Here is a 25,230-nt window from a genome sequence, read left to right as displayed (position 1 = left end):
TAACAATGAAAGATTTTTTAGATTCTTTTTGATGGTACACTGACTTCTTAAAATTCGAAAGGTTACTGATTTCTTTCCCAAACATCTGTTCCGGGACCATGTAAATTCAGTCAGCGAGTATGAAATTCCCCCGAAAGTGTGGATTGCTTTACGGCAGCAGCAAATGCACCACTGTGTCCCAGTACTATCAGTGCTAAATAGTATTCAAAATTAGAATTAGTCTCAAATCACTGAAATGAGCATCTCAAAGGTAGCCGGATGGTTTACTATCTCTGGTGGAAATTCAAAGTACAGATCCACGGCTAATATTACCCACAACCCGCTGCATGTTGGATGAGGATTCGAATAGAACTACAAATACAAATGAATTAATTAATAATCAGTATCTAACCTGATGAAAAAAGGTTTATTCAATGTTATTCTCTTTGTTTTGTCTGCAACAACATTATGAACTTTTCTAAAAATACGTTCGGCCGTTAATTCTTAAATGCATTATTATGCAAACACATGAGTAAAGCTCATGGCATGAAAGATACGCGACTGGCAGATCAACATGCCTCTTCGTTTCTCATTAGTAAGGTAGGAAATGAAATGTGCATGCTGTTAACGGTGACTAGATGATTGACAGGCCAGTTTTTTTTTTTTTTTTTTTACAATCATAAACCGTTAATCTTCGATGTTTTACAGTTGAATAAATTCATTGATCCTTAACAAAAATCATGTAAAGTCACCAGAAACCAATATGCTTTCAAAAGCACAACGATAAATATCTCAGGTAGCATACATCACCTCACAACAGAAGCAGATGTGGCTCCACTGAAGTACAAACAGAAAAGTGGCATCAGAAAACTGAATCATTATCAAGCTTAAACAGGACAAAACACAGCAGATACAAACCATCAGATCAATTTTATTAACAACGGTCCAATTCAACTCGTACAGAACAAAACATGAGAATGACGAAAGAAAAGCGCAGTTATTGTGTTACATCTGTATAGTACACAGTTTAATCCGATTTTTTTTTTTTTAATAATAAATTTGTACACAAAGTAAATACAAAAACAATGAATCAATTCGTCATTTATCATTTCTATGTCATATATCAGTTTTGACAAGACAGGAAGCGGTGGTTGGGAGATGACACATGCACATGTAGGGGAGTTTCCAGTGCTAGCTGAACTCATTCAACATAATGAGAAAACACCTGCACACAGCTGGCAACGGTATAAATAGTATTTTCATTGGCTTGGGAAGATATTGATTAAATTAAGTATCTGATCAAGCCAATCAAAAGTAATAAAAATTATTATTTTTTATTATTTATTTATCTGACCAAGCCAATCAAAAAAAAAAAAAAAAAAAAAAAAAAAAAAAAAAAAAAAAAAAACAAAAAGAATATACTATTGAACAAATATATATATATATATATATATATATATATATATATATATATATATATATATATATATATATATATATATATAAAATTAAAGTAATTTAATTTAGATTGGCTTGTTCAGATACATACACACACATACCAACAAAATAATTTCACTTAATTTTGATTGGCTTGCTCAGATCCTTAAAAAAAAAAAAAAAAAAAAAATTGCTTAAAGACAGGTAAGCCTATTTTATGATCTGTTACATTTTATTTTAGGGTATTTAAGGAAATATGATCCAGACACACATTTAAAAATTAAATATAATGTGGCAACCAACACTAGATCTCCGGACACCAAGACATTCAATTCTATTCTAACCCAACAGACAACGCTTTCCAACTCGTCAGACCCTGTGAATGAAATATGGTACTAATATATACAAACACCACAGTTTAAGTGATTTGTATCAATATATACCAATTATACACCTCCTTCAAAGCATCAAAACAGATCACTGACTGTTGAATGAAATGATTTACAGGTAGATGAAGGACCTTATTTCTCCGTTGATAAATGAACAACAGAATTAGGAAGTTGAGGGAAGAGCTGTACTGGTTTAATCGCTTTGAATGAAAACACAGTTTCTTCATCTTTGCAGGAAACCCAGATCACGGTCATGAACTGAAGCTTTTATAAGCAGGAATATAAGCATTGAAAGCACATGAAGCTAAAAGGCCATTAGTGCGAGATTTTCCCAACATGGATACATTCAACATCATGGCCTGAAAATAATAAAGCAAAAATGCATGCTGAAGCATATTAAAGCCCAAGCCGTGTGATTTGATCTGAATAAAAGTGTCTATTTTTGTTGGTCAGCATGAATGTATCCTTTCCTGTCCTTGCTTAAGGGTGCAACCCATGGGTGACCAAGTTTTCCGCAAAGAAAAGAAAAATGCCAAAGTTAAGGCTGAGTTTGTGTTACCCACAATCCTCTATTAAAATGATACAGCTATTTACAGTATGAATGGTTTCCAACAGCATTATGACATGAATTCAGATTATTAAAGCACAGCTTGAATGCACAAACACTAGAAACAAAGTCCACTTTAATGTCTTTTTGTACAAAAGCATACAAATAGAACAATAATACAAAAGCCAAATTAATGATGATGCACAGGGACTGTAACACTACAGCTCTATTACACTTTTAATAGTATACGGTCACTCAAGAGAGTGAAATTTAATGTGAACGGGGATAAAATATGGGGGTTTAAGCCTTCGGCGTAAAGAATTAAGAAGCTACAAATCCAGTCAAACAGCAACTTAGTCCACAATTACGAGAAAAACTCAATAGTAACGGTTCTTAATGCATCACGACTCAATCTAAGAAAAATTAAACCAAGAAATGGCGCGAACTGTGGCGATAATGGACGTCACTGAGCTCAAAATGCTTTAAAACCACAAAAGAGATGGACCCACTGTGAAGGAAGGAAGCTTATTTCAAAAATGTGTACGAAACGCGGAGTGTTTAAAACCGATAATTCCCCTACGATGTCTGGAAACCCAATGATATACGAGCAAGGCATTCAGAGAAGAACCGTGAAATAAAATGACATCTCTGATGTGGGTGAATCGTCAAAAACGTGAATTCGGTTCACATACGACTTTCTGTATGGATGGTTTAAGCTAACAGAACGGTTTGTTAATATGGCACTATGAAAACACGAATCAAACGACTCAATCAAAGCTCAGATGAGACGCGCCCAAACCACAGCCATCATATTTATTTATTTATTTGACAGGGACAGTGTACATTAAGATTACTGTATACTGTATAAACTAAATCGATAACAGCAGGTAAACAGCTTGACGTTTTACTGCGGCCAGTGAGTCAATATAGACTCGTAGTCCAGAATCAAGTCGCCCTTAGATTTGCAATATTTGGATCTTTATCGTCCATTTTCTAAGTCTTGTGGCTCAGTTAAGACCAGTTCAAATGCATCGGGCGGCGACGTGTGAGACTTTCTCCCTTAACAAAATCAACCAACCAAATGACAGAAAAAAACATTTATAACCCCCTTACTGCAAAGAAAGATGTTCCCAGTGACATGAAAAATCAACAAGAAGCCCCATGATAAAACCAAACAAATCTGACACAAATTCTCTCACTCGGACGGGCAAAAAGGCACAGACACACATTCGTTCAATCGCTCCGACTTTGTCAATATGCACATCGTCAGCAACTTTCCTAAAACACAGACGCCAAAGATTGCGACACCATCCCTGCAAACGAAAGGAAAACAAAAGCCAAACCTCCCGCACTCCAAAACATCAACAATAAATTAAAACATGTAGCTGGAAAGCAAAGCCAAGTCTTTGAGATATTAGTTGAAGAAAGCTGATTGGTGTCATCTGGCGCGCCGGGATGGCTGTGGGTGCGCAGCAGGCAGGTTTGAGGACAAGCACAGTCAGGGAAAAAGAGAAATAAAAATAGAGTGTGTGTGTAGCAATTAAAACTGGGTCCCAATGTGGCCGTCGGGTGGTACCACGAAAATGCAACACACACAGCACGAGTCTGAACACCCGCCCCCCGCCCCCCCTCCGTCAAGTTTGCGTTTCCAACCCCAGTGTCCTTCCCCGGCCCAGGACGGAGAACGGCATGTGGGGCGCAATGGGCTGTTTGCCCTGCAGGGGGAGCCAAATGGCACTTCCCCTGCCCTGCACCCCCTCTCTACCTGTCCTTCAACTCCTGCGTCACGCGCTTGGTGATGCGGCCGCAAAACAGACCCATGAGGAACAGCAGGATCACGCACATCGCCAACATGCTCAGGATGTAGTTCTTGGCAGGAGATGTGAAAACCTGTCCGGCCAGATCCGAGAAACCTTCTGCTGGCGCCACCTATTGAGAAACAACAAAAACAATATGAACTCGTGCTTGTAAAAATTCCCAGATTCCATCACCAGCAACTTGCATTGCTCATACTTTATCAGCTTTTCATGTACACAAATTGCAACGCTAAATATAGTTAATCTTAAACTATATCTATATCTAATAACTGCTATTTTTGCACAAAGTACATTGAGATTCTATCATAAAATTCGAAAAGAAAATGTGTTTAAATTGTTGTTAAACTATTCTTCAATGTGACGATTTACACAATATTTTCTATGTAATCTGTATGCATCTAATGTAAATTGGGGTTCTTTATAAAAATGGAAACAGGTTTACAAAGTGTAAGTGTCTGGAGGAGAGTTTTCAGCGAGGTCCATTTTCTACGCAAATTATCTGAAACGTTCCCATATATTTATATTTCATGAATGATGCTTATTGTTCGTAAAGTTTTCTTGCATAAACTGCTGCACTGAATTACATTTAACCATCAAATCTGAAATTCACAAATGTTTTGTGAACCTGGAAAGTGTTTTGGGGAAGGCCCATTTTATATTTCCTGCAGATTTACTCTAGTTCTTGCGCAATTTTGCAATTGTATGCAACATTTTTATGATTTGTGTAAATTGTTTGTACATGCATCCTTACTAGGGCTGCCACTAACGATTATTTTGTTAATACAGTAATCTGTCGATTATTCTGACGATTAATCGAGTAATAGGATAATTATAATGCATTTTTTTTGTAGTAATAAAAATAGACCCAAGTGAACAATATCCTTTAAAATTACTTAAAATACATAATAGCAATGAAACAATAACAATTAGTTAAACAAAAGTATGAAAAGCAAGCAATCATATGGTTTTATTGAACAAAACTAATAAAATGCATAATGCATTATAAACAACAGAGCTAATGTACAACAAATGCCTGCAGAGGGAAGAGACGATTGTTTTTACACTTACTGTGCGATTTAATCCTTGTTTAATATTGACATGTCCACTTAATCTTTAATATTTGGCTATTTCTTTACGACAGAAATGCTAAAGCCACTGGAATTTCTTCAAAATGTGGACATCAAAACATGTAAACTCAGAGCGAGGGTTTGAGCTTTTATTTTGAAATCGCGATGAACAGTAGGCTAACATGTTCAGAAAGATATTGATGTATTTTCCTGTGTTGCCGTAGGTTTATAAATGATTTATCATACAAATATGATGAATTGGTGTAGGCTTCTTTCCCAGATGAAGGTTATAATAAACAAACTCTCAGTATATGCAGAGATGGAGTTTGAGACATTCCACACGTTAATGATAACAGTTTGTGTGGAGCAGCATTTACTCTGACCGAAGCCACTCTGAGACTCACGTTGGTATGTAAATAAAGCGCACATATTAATCTGGCATTGCACATATTTATTTAATTGAATTGTAGCGTGTGTGAATTCACAATAGCATTATGCTTTATGATTTGAAAAATGGGTTTAAATATCACGCAGCTTTGCAAGATGGTCTAATAATGCTTTTCATGGATTCTCGTCCATGGAATGCGCCACTTCATGATATTTTGCCAATTAATCAATACGGGCAAAATGCAATCGAGGATATTTTTTTTGAATCGAGTACTCGAATTGAATCGAGGAATCATGACAGCCCTAATCCTTATGCAAACAAACTGAATGAGAAAATTTACGTAACATTTTCAAATTAAACCGTGAAACCATACTTACAAATTCTTACATTTTTGCATTTAATTTAATGTGACAATTTACAAAGTTTTTCTACGCAAAAAAGAACGGAAGACTGTTCTCTGAGCTAAATATTATCACAATTTTCATAATAATGGTTTAATGATTGAATTAAAGCCGCAAGCGCAAGCGATGAAAGGGCCCTCGCACCCGGGATCACCACCACCCGGTGGCCATAGGAGATCAGCGAACGTTGGACCATATGCGTTTAAAAATCTTAAAATATCTGTGCCACATTTCCTGCTGCCAACAGGTGGCGCTATGATCATAACTGAATATCGGCATGTAAATGTCTTCAGACCAGGACTTTTACCAAACATGCAAAGTTTCGGGGAGATCAGACATTGCATGTTTAAGTTAGTGTAAAAGAAGTAATTTCCTGTTGCCAGCAGGTGGCACTAAGACTATAAATAAATATTGGCCTAAAAGATGAGTTCAGGCCAGGACTCTTATAAAACGTGTGAAGTTTGGGGCAGAATGGGCATTGTATGCAAGAGTTACAATAACTTCCTGTTTCGTAGTAATAATAGCATCCTTTAGCACATAGTAAGTTTTGCTAGCATGTTTGAGAATATTTCTAGCATGATTAGCACACAATGGCATATTTTACGGTGTTGCTAATAGTGCATAAAAGTATTTAAACAATGTCACTTCCTGTTGTCAGTAGGTGGCACTATAACTATAACCAAATATGAGCATGTAGATCTCTTCAGGCCAGGATTTTTATCAAACTTGTGAAGCTTGAGGCAGATTGGACATAGTATGCACGAGTTACAGTAATGTTCTACTTCACTGCATTAATAGCATGCTTTAACACTGAGCTAAGTGTTGCTAGCATGTTTAAACATGCTTCTAGAATTTTGCCAGTCTATTTAACACATGTTGATGCTTTTATTATTTTGCAAGGAGTCCATAAGAGTGTTAAAACATGCCACTTCCTGTTGCCATCAGGTGGCGCTGTGTGACTATAATCAAATACAGGCATGTTGATGTGTTCAGGACAGGACTCTTGTGAAATGTGTGAAGTTTGGGGGCAGATCGGATATTGCTAGCCTGAGTTACAGCAACTTCCTTTTGTCACTGCATTAGTAGCATGCTTTTAGCACTTAGCTAAGTGCTACTAGCATGTATAAGTATGTTTCTAGCATGTTGCCAGCCTATTTAACACTTGTTGACACTTTTTAATATGTTCCTAGGAGTCCATTACAGTGTTAACTATGTCACTTCCTGTTACAAGCAGGTGGCGCTACGTCTATAACTGAATTTGGGAATGGGTGTTTGTTCAGGGCATAACACCTATCAAACGTATGAAGTTTGGGGCAGATCGGTCATTGCTTGCCTGAGTTACACACAACTTCCTGTTTCATAGTATTAATAGCATGCTTTAGCACTAGTTAATGTTGTTAGCATGTTTGAGAATATTTCTAGCATTTTTAGCACACAATGGCATATTTTCTTGTTTGCTAATAGTGCATATCAGTGAAAAACATGTCACTTCCTGTTGCCAGTAGGTGGCGCTATAGCTATAACCAAATATGAACATGTAGATGCCTGCAGGCCAGGACTCTAATCAAACTTGTGAAGTTTGAGGCAGATTGGACATAGTATGCACGAGTTACAGTAATGTTCTACTTCACTGCATTAATAGCATGCTTTAACACTGAGCTAAGTGTTGCTAGCATGTTTTAGCATGCTTCTAGAATTTTGCCAGCCTATTTAACAAATGTTGATGCTTTTTATTATTTTGCAAGGAGTCCATAACAGTGTTTAACAAGACACTTCCTGTTGCCAATAGGTGGCGCCATGACTATAACCGAATACGGGCATGTTGATGTGTTCAGGACAGGACTTTTGTCAAACGTTTGAAGTTTGGGGCAGATCGGACATTGCTTGCCTGAGTTACAGCAACTTCCTTTTTCACTGCATTAGCAGCATGCTTTAGCACTTAGCTAAGTGTTGCTAGCATGTATGTTTCTAGCATGTTTCCAGCCTATTTAACACTTGTTGACACTTTTTAATATGTTCCTAGGAGTCCATAACAGTTTTAACCATGTCACTTCCTGTTGCCATGGTCATGAGTGTTTGTTCAGGACAGAACACCTATCACACATGTGAAGTTTGGGGCAGATCCGATTTTTTGTAGATAATGGTGTGCTACACGTGTGTACCAATTTTCATGCATATACGTGCCCCTTTTACAAAAACTCAAAATGTCGTTACCAATTTTCATGCCAAAATTTGATACGTGAAAACGTAGCTCGAGGCGCACTCCGTTGAAATTCAAACTAATAGGTGGCGTTTGGATCGAGCCATTTGTGCCTACACGTGTGTACCACATGTCTGAAACCTATATCAGATGTAAATTTTCGCCAGTTCTGATGCGTGTGCAAAGTTTCGTGAGTTTTGGAGCATGTTTAGGCCCACAAAAATGCGACTCATTGCGGAGAAGGAGAAGGAGGAGAAGAAGAAGAAGAAGAAGAAGAAGGAGGAGGAGGAGGAGGAGCACTGCAGTGCTCGGGCCCTAATTACACAGAATATATAAATTCCTTTAACACTTTAAAGGCATGTTGGCAAGTCTGCTAAATGTTCTTCGAACAAGTTTATTGAAACTGATCTTTGAAATACGTGACTTCCTTAGAATTTAGCCAAAAAAACTAGATATCTTAGCAAGCAACATAAATGTAGAACAGCATTATGTAGTGGAGCACACCAAGTTTTGGATCATCACCTCCTAGTGTTATGTTTTGGAACAACAATTAGGAAGATATTATAGTTGAGGATTGGGTAAACGTTTACCTTAGCGGCGTAACTCCACATGTCAATGCGGTCCTGTAATCTCTTCTTACACTCCGGCTGGAGTCTCACACGCTTATCTTGGAGAGCCTCCATCAGACAGGACATCTCTGCACAAACACAGAGTGAAGTCATTAATATCTAGTATTAATTCACATAAAATCATTTCCAGAATTCCTTACGTCTTCCTCGGCCCGGTGGGATCGCAGCACACTGGTGCTTGATGTCCAGCGCGCATGCTGTGTGCAGAACTGGATCCACAAAGATGTCCGCCTTACTCTCCTTCAGTATGTTGAGAACCTCCTACAGCGGGAACAGCCAGTCAGGAGAGTCATAAGCAAGTGAACTGTGCAACTTCCCATCGGTTAATCGAGGCCAAAGCGCTCCTACCTTTTTACAGCCTTCATGGCTGATCTTCAGCAGGTTGATTTTCAGACACTCCTCAACCTGACCCGTCTGCTCCTGCGCAGCTACCTCCTCCGCACAGAGCCGCGGGATCTGGGACAAACAGACATTTTTAGTCATTCAAGACCAAAACATCTCAATGCACATCATACTAAGACAGTGAATGTTACCTCATCAGTGCACTGGAGCTGCAGCTGCGGGTCGAGCCGTGAGTCCAGCGCAGACTCCTGCAGAATGACACGTGATCTGGCCCTCACAGTCCGGAGAGAGAGACGCTGGAGACACAAACACACACTCTTATATGGAGTAAAGGTGCTTTGGTGTATGTGCATTCACAGCAATTACGGTTCGGACCTGGTCTGCGTATTTCAGTTTGAGGCAGGAGATGACCTGCCCCTCCAGCTCGTTGTCGTCTTTGGCATTGTTCAGAATGCCCTGGCAGAACTTCGGTATGTCCGCTTTGCAAGCCTTTCTCAGCACAGGGTTCAGACGATAGTCTAGAATGGAGGGAAGAGAATCAAACTTTGTTGATGGAACAAGGTTTTTCATTCATTTGCTGCTTTAGAACATTAGGGACTTTACACGAATGGGGCACTCTAATCTCATTACTTTTTATAGCCAATAATGACACACAAAGTGTAAATGTGACACACCCTCAAACGAATTCAACTCTTTCTAAAGTATGGTGGGAGACATTACAGTTTCATTGTGTTTTCTCAAATTTTTACAGAACAGTAGCACTCACTTCAGTGGTCAAAACTCAGCCATTCACACCTGTTACTGATGTTGTTATTGATGTAAAATGATGGAGCTAATATTTTTTTTTCCTTTTAATATTCATTGTAAATACAATTTATTAATAACTACAAACCAACATTAGTCTCAAACTGGTTAGCCCACGCTGAGAGAAAGCGTAATTTAGGCAAAACATACAACCCTGTTTGCAAACCCCCTCACCCCGTTACCCCTTTTAGCCAAATATGAATTTCAAATCTTGAAAAGTCTCTGAAAATGATTTCCGTTATATTGATTTAAGGTTTATTAGTAGAAAATAAAATAAGTGTTACTGAAAAAATGTTTATACTTGGTTTTTAAGTAGTGCTGTCAAACTGATAATCGCGCATATATATGTATATAATATTATATATTATAAAATTTTACTTTTGTGTGTGTGTGTGTTCTGGTAACAGGGTTGAAAAAAAAATCCTCCTTTAAATTAACAACAAAACCAACTTCATTCCACTTTAGAATAAAAATGTTTTTTTTTAACAGGTCAAATTTTTTTAATTTTAAAATACATTTTAAATTATTATGAATATGAAAAAAAAAAAAGGTTTTTTAAACTGTATTCAAAATTTTTGTAACGGGGTTGATAAAAAAAATCTGCATTAATCTGCCCCCCCATTTAAATAAAAGCAAACAGCCCATTAAATAATTACATACTGATGAATTTAAAACCTTTCGCTAACCTGTCGTAGAAAGAAAACTTTTGAAACATAGCATTAATAAAGCTTCCTGTTAATTGGTTTGCTTCCTCTAATTCTGAGGATAAATATGTAAGTGATTCAAGAAAAAGCTCCTGAGTATGTATACGGTGTATATGAGGATGTAGTGGTAATTGTACCTGTGTTCTGGGTGATCTGTCTCTTGGTAATCATTTGTTTGCCTTTTCGGGTCCCATTAGCTCGCTGTTCTTGTTTTGTTTGAGACACTGTAACATGTTCTTCGCATCCGACTCACTGCAGAAGCGCTGCATGATAAACAATAAAATAAAAGTTCAATCGTTTATATAGATTAATCAAACAATGTGTCAAGCCATCATTTAACTCTAGGGTGTTTTCAGATGTAATTGACGAGGGTTCACACCCGGATCATCTGCTTGCAGACTCTCATGAGCTGGAAGTCGAGTTCTGGGTCCATCATTTCATTCTCCTGCAGTTTGAAGACTTTCTGATGGCACTGCTGGGTCAACTGCTTCTTTTTTCCTTCAGAGCGACTCGATCACCTGATCCCACCACAAACACACAGATGAGCAGATCATTTACGGTTAAACAGAGGACCAGAGGGAGTTATGACGGATGTACCTGAGCGTTTCCGAACACCACACGTCTGACAGTGCTGCTTGATGTCCTGGCCCACAGCTCTCATACAGATCCGGCTCCAGACGGATGTCCTCAGACTGCAACGACACACAACGACAAATCTCAGCCTCACAGGATACGAAACATTACATAACGCAGCACAAATAATCAGACATGTTCAAATTATATACACTGACCAGCTCCAGTTCTTCCACTCTGAGCTGTTTACGACACTTCATGGAAACACGCTGCTGCTCTCTGCCTTCCTGTAAAGTGTCGTTCCTCACCGTGGTACTCAGAACAGATCACCACATCCACCCTAAGAGTAAACAGACCACCAAAACCTTCCCATCATGGATTTTTCGCATAATGACAATCAAATTTTGGAGTTCAATTAAATATTTTGGTTGAGTGTGTTTTTGTGCTGGTACAAGTGGCTGCTTTAGGCTGGTCGAGGATAACAAATACGACACTAACACCACCAGTAGGTGGCGACAAGTGCGTGTCTTAATTAGTGATTCATTGAATCATTCAGAAAAGAAAAAGAAAGTCAAACGATCAATTCATCACACAGCCGATGCTTTTGGACTCTCAGGACGTGTTTTTTTTTTTTTTTTTTTGCATATACTCATACATAAAGTCAGCTCACACAAAAACAACACACAACAATTGCAATATTACACTTGATAAATATCGCTCACCCCTGACCGATAACATAAAACGCATAAAAGCAGTTATGAAACATTCGGTTTGTTTTGACAGCCACGCGCTCACTTCTTTTTGATGTTGGGGCACAGTTTGAGCACGTTCCTCCTTGCACGCCATCTTGAACTTGTACGAGAAGCGAAAGTCCTTCATCTGGATCTGAGGGGAGGAGGAACGACGGTTGAGACACAACAGTAGTAACCGTAGGAAGAGCGAGAGTGTGAATTCGTCAGACGTACCAGCTGGAAGTGTGTGACTCCGACGGCGCATTTCTCGTTCATTCCTTCTGGTGCTTATTGGCAACGAGGCACTCCATCAGGTCCCCTGTGTCTATCTGATTATCAGCCACCTCCTGCGACGACAAACAGATGGAAAAAAACAGAGCAAATGAAGAAAAAGAAAAAACAAGCTACTTAGTACATTTATTACAAGGTTTTAAGAGATGAAAAAAATGATTCACGACTTACATGACAGTAGGACTGGATCACGGGCTCGCAGGCTCGAATCAACAACGCCTCAATCTGAATGTCCTGGAAAACCAGACACACCAAAATCAGTCCAAACCCACCCCCAGACGTCTGACGTCTAGCAAGAGAACAATAGCACCCAAATATAGACACGGAGGCTTTTTAATTTCAGAGTCAAAACTGCTTGTAAAAATAAAAATAAAATCACAAAAAGATTTTATTTTGTACCTCGGACTCCAATTCTGTGAGGTTTCCCACCCACTTCCCTGCAAAAGAGGGACCAGATCATCTTAAATGATCCTGCAAGCACTCCAGTTCCTGAAGGATAAACCACACACAAACACCAAAACATGCTTCACTTCAGAACTGGGATCTTTTTTTGCGGAAAAACACATTCAAACTGTGTTTCCGTAACTGCCATTTTCCAAGAATATGAAACATTTGTTGGCATCCCAAGACTTTTTGTAGAGATTACAGGCACAAATCTCATGTTTTAAAAAAAAAAAAAAAATCATTCTCCAACATAAAATATAAAATAAACCTAGCATCACCAGTAGTACCGTTTTAGAAGCTGACCTTCTTTTGTGCAACACTTGAATTCAATAATAAAAAAACAATAAATATAATAATAATAATAATAATAAAATAATAATAGGCATTTACATTACTGTTGTAATACTTTCACCCATTTTGTGTTCAATCCTGTTACCACATAACATTCCTAACATTTCTTAAAATTGTGACACACAGGAAGTAACATTCCTGGAATCTTCATGAAACACTGCTAGAACATTCCATTTTGATCAACCAAACGTGTAGTTTCCCACAAACACTACAGTAGCGCTTGATAGCATTCACACATACATAAACTCATCAACCCTGTTACTACAGTCATACTCTAAAAAAGGGATAAAACTTCATTTTAAGTAACAGTGTTTGCAAACCCCCTCACGCGCTGTATACATAAATGTTTAAAAAAAAAGAAAATTAAAACCTGCTCTGTCCATTTGAAGAAAAACAAAAAAAAAAGGATTTTTCATTGAGCATACTCTCATATCACTGAGATCCTACTATAATTGTGATATTTGGAAATAGCATTTATTTATTAATTATTTTTATATTTGACTTTTTAATTTTGTATGCAAATTAACAATTTAAATGTAATTTAGTAATTTATTGTGAATTTTTTTTAGTTATTTTTTTATATCATTTTAACATCAAGTCCTACATTGTAGTAGTAACAGGGTCACAAAGACTGTAATCCTCATAACATGAACAGAAAACAAAACCACTGACCACTGATTTAAGAAGAAAAAAGGATTTTCATTGCACCTAACCCGACGGAAAGTTGGCAGTTATAATTAGTGCGACATCTTGTATACGGACCTGCCCAGCTTCAGTCTTCTCACGCACCACTTCCCGGGTCTGTCATGCATCGACTGCTGCAGCTCCGGATCCAGTTTTCACATCCAGGGCCCTCTGGTGGAGGATCCTCTGAACCTCCGTTTTTACAGTCCTCCTGAGATAACTACAGATCGACTCAGACGCATTAGCACATACTTACACAACACAATCACACAACCCACAACCAATCAATCAGACCCGTCCACAAAACAGCGATCTGTGTGCACCGGTCTGATGGGTGTCACCGTGAATTTTGATACCATTACCATAAACGTTACAAGAGATTTTATTCAATTTATTATTTTTAGATTAGTCTGTAAAACCAAACTGCTTTTGCCCAAGACCCACACCATTGGAGGTATTTCCTGTCAATCACTACTCATTTAAAGCCCACCAACATGAATTACTGTTATTTCAGTCTCGGCAATTGAAGACGGTTTTGATTTTTTCCAGCTTCATCACATTTACTCTTAGAGTGAACGTCACCAGACCTGTCAAGAACATAACCGAGGCATACTTCACAACAAAAAACAACTAGAAATGTGTTTAAACACCGTTTGAGACCATTAAGATTTTCTGTCACCGTGACATTAATTAATGCTGATTTTAATAAAGAGTAAAAGTACAATAAAGTACTTGTATAATGTATAAATAAAATGCAAATAAATAAAATGCACAGTGCCCTCCACTAATATTGGGACACTTGATAAATATGAGCAAAGGCGGCTGTGAAAATAAATCAGCATCATTTATCAAAAAAGTTCACAATATTCTATCCTTTCAGTGGAGTAAAAAAAAATTAAAAAGTAAAAGGGGGGGGGGGGGGGGGGGGGGGGGGGGGGGGGGGGGGGGGGAAATCACATGATTTTTTTTCCCTCTAGTTCATGTTGGCCACAATTATTGCAACGTCCTTTTCCCAAGATAACAGCTCTGAGTTTTCTCCTGTAATGCCTGATGAGTTTGGAGAACAGCTGACAAGAGTTCAGAGACCATTCCTTCATCCAGAATCTCTCCAATCCTTCAGATTCACATCATTCTTCTCTTCAGTTCACCACACTCATGCTCAGAGGACTGGGACGTCCATGGCAGAAGATTCATTTTGTGCTCAGTGACACATTTTTGTGTTGATTTTGATGTTTGTTTTGGATCATTGTCCTGATGGAAGATCCAACCACGACACAATATAAGATTTCTAACAGAGACAGTCAGGTTTAGACTTTTATCTGTTGGTATTTGATGTACAGGACCTCCGGCAGAAAAACAGGCCCACAAGATTATAAAATACAGCAGTATATTTAACCCTGGGCATGTAGTACTTTTTTAACCCCTGCCTGCACCGAATCTGGTGGGTTTGCTGCCAAAAAGGTCTTTGTTTAGTTTCATCTGACCTCAGAAGCCAGCCCCGTTCGAAGTTCCAGTCGTGTCTGACCACAGAATATACTGGAGTTTGTTTTCTGGAGAGTCTCTGGCTGCTCAAACTCTCCTCCTCACCGTTCATTAGTCCGATACAGGCACATGTTCTCTTCCAGGCAGATTCGTAACATCTTTAGTTGACTGGAACTTCTTAATTATTGCCCTGATGGTGGAAATGGCTCTTTTTCTTACAAACATTTCCTGTTTTGTGAACCTCAACAGTTTGGTTCTGCACATCAGAACTACATTTCTTTGGTTTTACTTCTTGTGATGGTTGATTTCGGGGAATTTGGCCTTTGTGTTCCTCATATTTTAAAATCCTGTGGAAAACAGGAAGTCATGACTGGAGAATTTCATGCTAAAAATGCAATTATGAATAGGAATATACTTCAGCGATTTTTTTTACTCCTAAGAATTTCTAGGGGTACCAATAATTGTGGCCAACATGCATTGGAGAAAAAACAATTTCATATCCGAGTTTCCCCCAATTTCAAGTGTTTTGCTTCAATGAAAGGTTAGAATATTGTGAATTTTTTTGAATGAAAGATCATAAAGATAAACGATGCAGATGCTCATATAAGGGTGCCAATATTAGTGGGTGGCACTGTATAGAATTTGACTTGTGAATTTTTATATATATATATATATATATATATATATATATATATATATATATATATATATATATTATATATATATTTTTTTTTTTTTTTTTTTTTTTTTTAATTGCATTTTCTTCCTGAATTATAGTAATGAGAATTGAGGAAGGTAACTTAATTTACATTTAAAATAATGTAACAATGCATAAAAATGTTAATAGTAACAAAACAATAAAAAATTGTATGCTAAATCATTTATTTGTCCATGTTTCTGAGATGAAATTGCAGCGGAGTCATGTTTTGGACAGGTTTGTGAGATTCGCCTCCTTAAGGAACCAGAAGATACTTACATTCGGCTTCTCGTCTGAGCTTACATCAGAAGTTTCTGATGATCCCTATAGTTACATTTAGGAAGCCGCAGATAAGCTATATGTTTCTCAATTTCCTATTTCCTGATAACTCACAATGCAGAAGTTAATGTCTAGAGTGTAAGATGAGGGTGTTTAGCGAGCGGCAGTCGTACCCGTCGTCCCTGCATCTCGGTGCGGTAGCGTGCCGGTACAGACCAGGAGAAAACGGCTCCGGGCGGCATGAACTCGCTGGTCTCGTTCCAGCCGTGAGTGTGACAGATGCGGGCCCGCATCGTTCTGACACTTTTTGTACAGGATAGGGTCCAGTCTGTAACCAGAACCACAGGGAAAAGTTTGAACATGAACTCACATTTAACCCCGACATATATATGAACAGGAACTTTCAAAGCTGTTCGCTGACTATGTCTCAGGATTCAGAGGAACAAATCTCAGAGTTTTAAGATCATTATCTGACGTAAAATGAAACTGGCTGTGACAGTTGTTTTGACCTGCTAAACAAAACGAACAAGGGTGTCTACAGATATAAGCAAGTTAAGTTTAAGACCTTTTTTAATACCACCTTATGTGAAATTTAAGGCCAAACTTAAAAAAAAAACACATTATATTACACACGCAATATTTAATGTAAAATTTAATGTTTAAAATGAAAGCAAAATAGCATTGCAGACAAAAAATGAACTTTCGAATAATATCCTATTTAAAAATATCCCCACAAAAGCACCACATCAATATTTCATCAGTCTTTCAATTCAATATACACTACAGGGCTGTTACCAATCAAATACAACTGCATTACATAATGTTATCAGATTAATGTTTTAAATAAAACTGAATATACAACTAAGAAATGTTGGGGAAAAATGCATACTTTTAAACGTGAGACTAAAACCGCCAGTAGGTGGCGGTAAATCACTTATTCCTTCGACTGATTCGTTCAAAATGCTGAATCATTCAGTAACAAAACGGCGAGTGTTTATCAGAGAATGTGCAATACATCTGTTTTGATCTTTGGAGCTATTTTTGTTGGTGAAATAGAACAAAACAGTCGATTGTGTGTAAAATGTAAGTTTAACCACTTGTTTGTTGAACTAAAATCAATGTAACATTTGAAATTACGAAAATATTCAGCAAAACAGCTCCCTTGTTACTAAACAACATTGTGTTGTCAATAAACTAAACATTTTGAACTTTCACCTCAGTATGTTTTTTCTGTGAGTTTCTTTATGTGCGTCGTTACGCTCATTTGATTTGATTTCTTCACGAAAGTCTTTCACAGAGAGAGGCAGCACGAGCCTCAAAAGCGCCACACTGATAGCACAAATACACTCTCCATTATAATATCAATCACGGTTTAAGATGAATGTAATAAAACCAGAACAATCATTCTTGCGTTTCGATGCATCACTAATTATTTATTGTCACTTAAGTTTTAATCAGGCTATTTGTCCTGCAAGTAAAATTCTCACGCAATTTTTCAGTAAAAAAAAAAAACCCTTGAATAGTAGGACTTGTGGCCACCCTGAAAAAATAAAGAAAACAAATAACTAAAAAACAAAAGCAAATAACAAAAAGCAAATAAATAAATAAAAACAAAGGAAACAAAAAAAAACAAAAAACAACAACCAAAAGACAAAAAAAAACAAACATAACAACAACAACAAAAAACAAACGTTAAAAAACACACTAAAAAACTAAATGAAAAAAAAAAACACCCTAAGCAAATAGCAAAAAAACAAAACAAAAAAAAACAAACAAACACTGGGGCAATGGCAAAAAAAAGACACAACAACCAAACATCCCACTAAAAACAAAGCAAAGCGGCAAAAAAAAAAAAAAAAAAAAAAAAAAAAAAAAAAAAAAACAGTAAAGAGAAATGGGGAAAGAAATACTAAAAGCAAAAAAAAAAAAAAAAAACACACCAAAAAAAAAAAAAAAAAAAAAAAAAAAAAAAAATAGTGTGCGACAAAAAACACAACAAAAACTTAAAATTATTTGGCACTATCAAATATTAGCATCATAATATTAAGCCTTGTCTCATTTCATGCTCAATCCTGTCACATGATTTCTCTTTCACAAAAAAAGTAACATTACTTTAAATTGCGACACACAAGTAGTAGCTCTACTGCATTCTTTCTGAAGCACAGACAAAAAAGAAAGCACCTGAAGTCATCATTCAAAAGGTATATACATGGGATTAAAAGTAAATCGTGGGATTAAAATGGGATTTAAATTAAAAGTGTGGAATAAAACCTAAGTGCACAAAAAACTCTTGAGGTTTGTGACTCACTTCCAGTCTCTGGAGATGAAGTACTGCAGCTCTAGCAATCTGTGTTCACAGTCTTCAACCATCTTATCAGTGTACAGATGCTCCATCAGACAAGACAGGATCCTACACACACACACACACACATCAAAAATATAACTCACAGAAACCAGGTCGAATGTAAAGATCGATCAGCACACGGGAAAGTTTATGGCAGAACAGGTTTGGTCAGAGCTATTATTGCAGTGCCTCAAGCAACAGAACAGGCTTTGCTATGAAACGCACATGCAAAACATCTCTAATATTTGTTCAATTTCAAGGAATGGACAAAAAAACATCATGTCTGAAATGATAAGGATGAGTAAATGTTGACTCGTTTCATTTTTAAGCGAACTTCTTCCCGGAACATTTCGTGTTTACCAGCAGGGATACTTTCTAGCTGGAGCTCTGGGCCAAATATCTCAAACACAAGCGCACTCACATGGGGTCCCCGTTTCGGATGTGTTTGCAGGCGGTCTGGATGACGGACTCACAGGCCTCATTCAGAGCGCGATCAATGCGATAGTCGGCCCCGGGGTCTGTTTCCTGTATCAGTGTCTGGAGCTGATGGGACACACAGTTATGAAAGCCATAATCAGAGTCATTCATCACAGCCGCTGCATTATTTAACATGAATGAATATCTCACGACTTTATTCATGATTTAAATCAATCAAACCCCAGTTCATTAATCACAGGAAGTACTGCAACACAATGAATGCACACAATTATCTTGATATTTTTTCAGCCTCTTGGTGATATTTATTATCTTCATATTTATGCATTTCTTTTTTTATCAGAATAATCAATATTTTGACTAAACAGCCAGAGAAAAGGGTAATTGCAAAATAAAATTAAAGAGAGAGAGAGAGAGTTGATAAAAATATACAAAAAAATAATAAAAAAAAACAAAAAAAAAAAAAAAAAAAAAAAAAAAAAATAAAAAATACAAAAAAATCTAAATACTAAAACACAAACACTAAAAGTAAACAACAACAACAAAAAAACATACACAAAAATCAATAGATATGGATATCAAAAAAAAAAAAAAACCCTGACTAAAAACCAACACAAAAAACCCTAAAAAAAAACTAAACAAAAAAGAAAAAAAAAATGTAAAATAAAATTCAAAAAAGGAAAAACAAAAAACGAAAGACACTAGATAGGGCGATATCTTTCTAAACTAAAATCTAAACAAAACTAAAACAAAAAGCAAACAAACAAACAAACAAACAAAAAAACTCTAAATACTAAACCAAAACAAACTGATAAATACTTAAAACAAAATCTCAAAATCAAAAATAAATAAATAAACAAACACAAATACACAAAAATCAACAGATATGGATATCTTTCTGACAAAAAACAAAAACAAAAAATAAAAGAATTCAAAAATTAAAAATACAAAAAACAAACAAAAATAAAATACTAAATAGATAGATATATAGATAGAGCGATATCTATCTCTCTAATAAAAAACATATAACATAAAAAATAACAAATAAGTGTATTGTAAGTCGTTAATATACTTTGTTTTGACACAATGTGGAAAATAAAGTTTCTGTTCATCAGCCAAATGGTCATAAAATCAAAAATAACACCAGCTTTCAGGCATTAATTGGCCTGGACAGCATATTGAGATCTGTGTTATTCACGATATCGACCAGGACCGACCTGCAAGTGAGCGTATCGAAGAGCATTTAAAACTCACAGCTTTCTGGGCAGTGTCCTTCCAAGATGCCCTTGTCCCGGGACACCCTCATGAGGCAGTGCAGGGTTGTTCGACCCTTGTGGTGCAGGCCGGAGCAGTGCGTGTCAATCTCCCCTCTGCAATGCAGCACAATCTCGGGACTGAGCGAGTAATCCTCCATCAGCATGCGCCTGTAGTCCAGCATCTCTCCCTGACACTCGCCGCTCACGGTTTGACCTGCGGAGCACCAACCAACACATGTGGAAAACAAAACTGCAGGGGGCAGAGCCTGTGCCCGTCCACATCACATCAGAGCCTCACCTCGGTGCACGGCCGCCTCCAGACACAGCAAGCAGGTACGAGAGCTTGGCCTCTCTGGCTCGAGGCATGGACGTGTCCATGTTGCAGCGGGTATTTTGCGCAGGTCCGGTTTTGCAGGCTTTAGCCAGCGAGTAGCTGACCTTGTAGTCCTGAGCGATCAGCTTCTGACGGGTGGAGAGAGAGCATCCTTGCACTGCGCAAAACACAGACACTTACATTTGATTGTGAAAAAATGCGTTTTAAGCAACTTTTGATTTTAACAGCTAGGTAAATAAACAGATGAGAAGAAATTATGGATTTATAAATGGGAAACAGATAAGGGACACGAGTCAGACTTTAACTCATATTTCTCACATGAGCACCATTTTAAAATGAAACATCGCATAGTAGAGCTGTCACAATATCAGATTTTCTCTACATGATTAATGTGACAATTATCTAGAGAACATTTGAAAAATAATAAAAATAATTACAATAATGCTATCAGTCAAATTCATCTTCCAATATTTATTTTTTGTTTTCTATTCATTTTTGTACAATGAATCAATTGATAATTGGCCAATAATGTAGGAGAATGAGCATCATTTAGTATGATTATTAATCACATGATAATATTTGATTCACAGTTATTGTCAATATTGCAACACCCCAATGCCTAATTATATTTTAAAATAATATATTTTATTAATAAAATAACATATATTAGAATTAGTGCTGTCAAATGATTAATTGCTATTAACTGCATCCAAAATAAACGTTTGTGTTTACATAATGTGTGTTTGTACTGTGTATATTTATTATGTATATATAAATATACCCGTGTGTGTGTGTGTATATATATATATATATATATATATATATCGGGGGTGCGTATATATATATATATATGAAATTGTATTTGTTTGTACATAAAAATATTAATATTTATATAATATAAATTATATTTGAATATATTTACATATACACACACAAATATTTTTGAAGTATTTGTATGTATTTATATATACATAATAAATATACACTGTACAAACACACATATGTAAACGATTATGATTGATCGCGATTAATAGATTTTGAATTAGCTTTTATTTTTATATTTCAGATTATTTTAATATTAAAATAATATTCATTTCAGTTAGTAAAACTTTAGTAGTTAGTTCATTTTAAGTTAAGTTTAAGTTATAGTAATTTATGCCCTTTTTGTTCCTTTATATTTCTATGTAGCTCTATAAAAGTATTTTTATTTCAGTTTTAGTAATTCTAGTACTTCAACAAACTTTAAATTTAGTTGCCAAGGCAACACTCCTAATTTTTGTGTACACACAAAATTTTTATTTCTCATGTAAACTTTATATCTAATTTTATTTCAGCTTTGTTTCAATTACCGAAAATGCTTTTAAATGGTTTTTGTTAACAATAACACTAGTCTGGGTCAAGAGTAAAACAACTAAACCTTTGCATAAAAAACATTTGTAAAGAAGGAAGAGGAAGACTGAGTTGTGGTTGTGTGTGGTTGTGTTATAATTTGTCAAGTGAGAACTATTCTGCCTATTTTCTCTGTACACATCACTATAAACCGTTCTCAGCAACTGCTGCTGCAAGACGCAAACCAGACGTACTTTATCCGACATGCTCTCCTCAAACTTGTGGTTGAACAGACATTTGTAGACCTTTCCTTCTCCTGCTGGAGTCTGAAACAACGGACAGCACAAACCATTAGCAGCAACAGAAGGGCCCATTCTGAGTGTGTCTTACAGGATCACGGCTCACGTTTTTCACAGAAGCGCTCGCGGGTCTTCTCGACAGGCGAAGTAGAGATGCCGGTCGAGTGTGAAAGTCGTCGGAGGAGAGTTCAGCCACACGCATGATGGCTTTCTTACAGTCCTCTTTGATGGTGTACTGACCCGGCTGCTCCTCGGCTTCAGACACCAGGCCTTTCTCCAGACACGCGATCACCTCGCCCTGAGAGTGGATGTCCTGGAGAGAACAGGGCACAGAGTACTCGCATGGCAGTTTAACAGAAACAAGATACTATTTATCCATCTAGTTTAATTCCATTTGATTCAATTTAAACTTCAAATAAGTGTTAAATAATGGCAGAGATAATCTCAACATTAAAATAAGTTAAATGAGCTTGCATAATTAAACATCCAGCATCGACTGATAATGTCAGAACTGTTTTATGAATCCACTTCGAGGACAAGAACAGAGTTGCACATATGCATAAAATTAAAAAAAGTCTAAAAAGCCTGTATTTGTTGCTTCAGTGTTGGCCTACAGTCCTGTGTTTGACACTGATGTAACACAAACTTGCAGAGCTGCTAGAAATACTGTCGCTGTTATCAGAAAGCATCAGACAGTAAACGGTTCGGTAGTTTAAAATAAGTGTTACATCCTTTTCACCTCAAAGATTGTGGTCATGCTGCTGCTTTCGGGTTACCCACAGTGTGCACCTGGGCTCACCTTCTCTCCAGTGTTGACGCTTCCACAGTGCAGTTTGTTGATGTCGTCCTTGCACTGGTCCATGAAGCCGCAGATCAGCCGGTAATCGCTGAAGACGATGCTGGTCATCTTGGTGATGTACTGGCTGCACTGGTACTCGGAGATGTTGGTGCGGTGTTCTACCAAACACGACACCAGGTAACCCTTCCCACGGCACACTCCTCACCACTCCTTAAGCTGCAAGATGATTGGTAATGGTTTAGTGACTTCTGTGGTCAAGTTTGAGATAAAGCTTGTTTTGCTTTGCCGCCTCCTTGGATACTTACCCCCATTGATGGTGGGTCTTGCACACCTCGACGGCGACAGACTCGAACTTCGGATCAGTCGTCAGATTGAGCTTATAGTTCCCACAGCAGCTAAAAATAAACCAGGACATCTTATTAGCTATTTGTTTTTATATAGTGATCAATTAACAGCATTAAAATATATTGATGTTTATATATAGATTTTTTTAAATGATATACATTTTACAATTTTTAACAAATCAACTGAAAAAACAAAAGAACAAAATATAAAATATTCACATTAATTTTAAAGTGGCAATGTGTATATTTTGCAAAATAAATAAATAAATAAATATAATAATAATAATAATATAAAACAATACTAATACTAATAATACTAATAGTCTAATAAGACTAATAAGTACTAATACTAATAATACTAATATACGATCGAACCTATAGACTAATACTAATAATAAATCATAATAATAATAAAATAAAATAAAATAAAATAAACTAAAACCAAACAAAACCCAAACCATTCCCTATGTAGGCTCAAGGATAGGTTAAACAATTTTTGGGTTGAACAAATAATAACTCCTGCTATAGTTTGGCTGGGTTTTAACCATCAATTCTCATTCAGAACAACATTCTGGAACAAAAATAACAGAAATATTGTGTAAACACTCACGTGATTGCAGTCTGCAGCGATTTCAGTCTCCTAAAGAGAGATTAAGAGGAGTATAAATTATAAGTGTCACAGAGACAAACGTAATAGGCAGTTCAGAACTACATGATTTTCAAGACCGACCCTGCCCTGTTTAATTAGACTGGCTTCGGGTCATCACCAACCCCCCATTTTTAAAGGGGTGTTTAAAAACCCATTTTCCTTGTGTTACACAAATGGTAGAGCGAGCACAACAATATAACCAAACGCAGTGCATCTTGACACAACACTTCTTGTGGGAGGCTCAAAATATTGTGCGAGACGCTGCAGCACAACCAAAAAATCATTTATCATTATCTATTGATCATCATTAAAGGAATGTTCTCAGTTCAATACAGTTAAAAGGGATAGTTCCCCCCAAAATGAAAATTAGTCCATGATTTACTCAAGGGATAGTCCACCCAAAAATGAAAATTAGTCCATTATTTACTCACCCTCAAGCCGTTCTAGGTGTACATGACTAGGGCTGTGACGGTGGCAGATTTTTACCACTGCGGAGGTAATGGGACCAGCTACAACTGCTGCTTCTGTCACTTTTTCTCTTGTCAAGAAGTGCATTTATATCAATCGCAGAATGACTGAGAACGGGAGAAGGTGCTGGTGCACGCTGTAGCCTGTATTCTTTCATATCAAAGTGCAAAATAAACTACATGCATTCAATGTCGTGGTCAGTTAAGTCATGAAGTTACCAAAAAGGCGATTAAAGCTGACTTAAATCTATGCATGCATTTAATATATTTTATATGAGTCACATTTAAGAACATGTCTCTGTAATGATTTTCAAAACTGTCCTGGAGCAGCCCAGCACTGTCTCACACATCTAACACACACTATTTAACTCATCAGCTTGTGTTTATTTTAGCACTTCCGTCAGTGAATACACAGCCTGCAAAACACTAAAATAAATAAAGACATAATACAGTTAAACAAGAAAGTAGCCTAAATAAGAAAGTTAAATACACCCTGTCTGCCAGAAGCGAGTGTATAGAACTCACTGTAAGTGATGCTACACAACACGACAGTAGACGATGCGGTTGTCACGGCGACCGTCACAGCCCTATTCATGACTTTCTTCTTTCAGACAAATCCAATCAGAGTTCTATTAAAAAATGTCTTGGCTGTTCCATGCTTTATAATGGCGGTGAATGGGTGTTGAGATTCATTAGTCCAATTTAAGTCCAATAAAGTGCGTTCATCCATCATCAGAA

General features: G+C 36.9%; 1 protein-coding gene and 1 pseudogene across 1 annotated transcript in view; both read right to left on the bottom strand.

The window, feature by feature from the left end:
- The window catches only part of LOC109083683 (E3 ubiquitin-protein ligase RFWD3-like), a 512,102-nt gene that overhangs the window by 466,614 nt on the left and 20,258 nt on the right, over window positions 1–25,230 (bottom strand). The gene's annotated exons all lie outside the window — the stretch shown is intronic.
- LOC109083688 lies at window positions 1,657–24,580 on the bottom strand (annotated as a pseudogene).

The sequence above is a fragment of the Cyprinus carpio genome, unplaced genomic scaffold (genome assembly GCF_018340385.1).
Source record: "Cyprinus carpio isolate SPL01 unplaced genomic scaffold, ASM1834038v1 S000006493, whole genome shotgun sequence".
Lineage (NCBI taxonomy): Eukaryota > Metazoa > Chordata > Actinopteri > Cypriniformes > Cyprinidae > Cyprinus > Cyprinus carpio.
The sequence above is the reverse complement of the archived record's forward strand: the minus strand, read 5'-3'. Positions and strand labels throughout refer to the sequence as shown.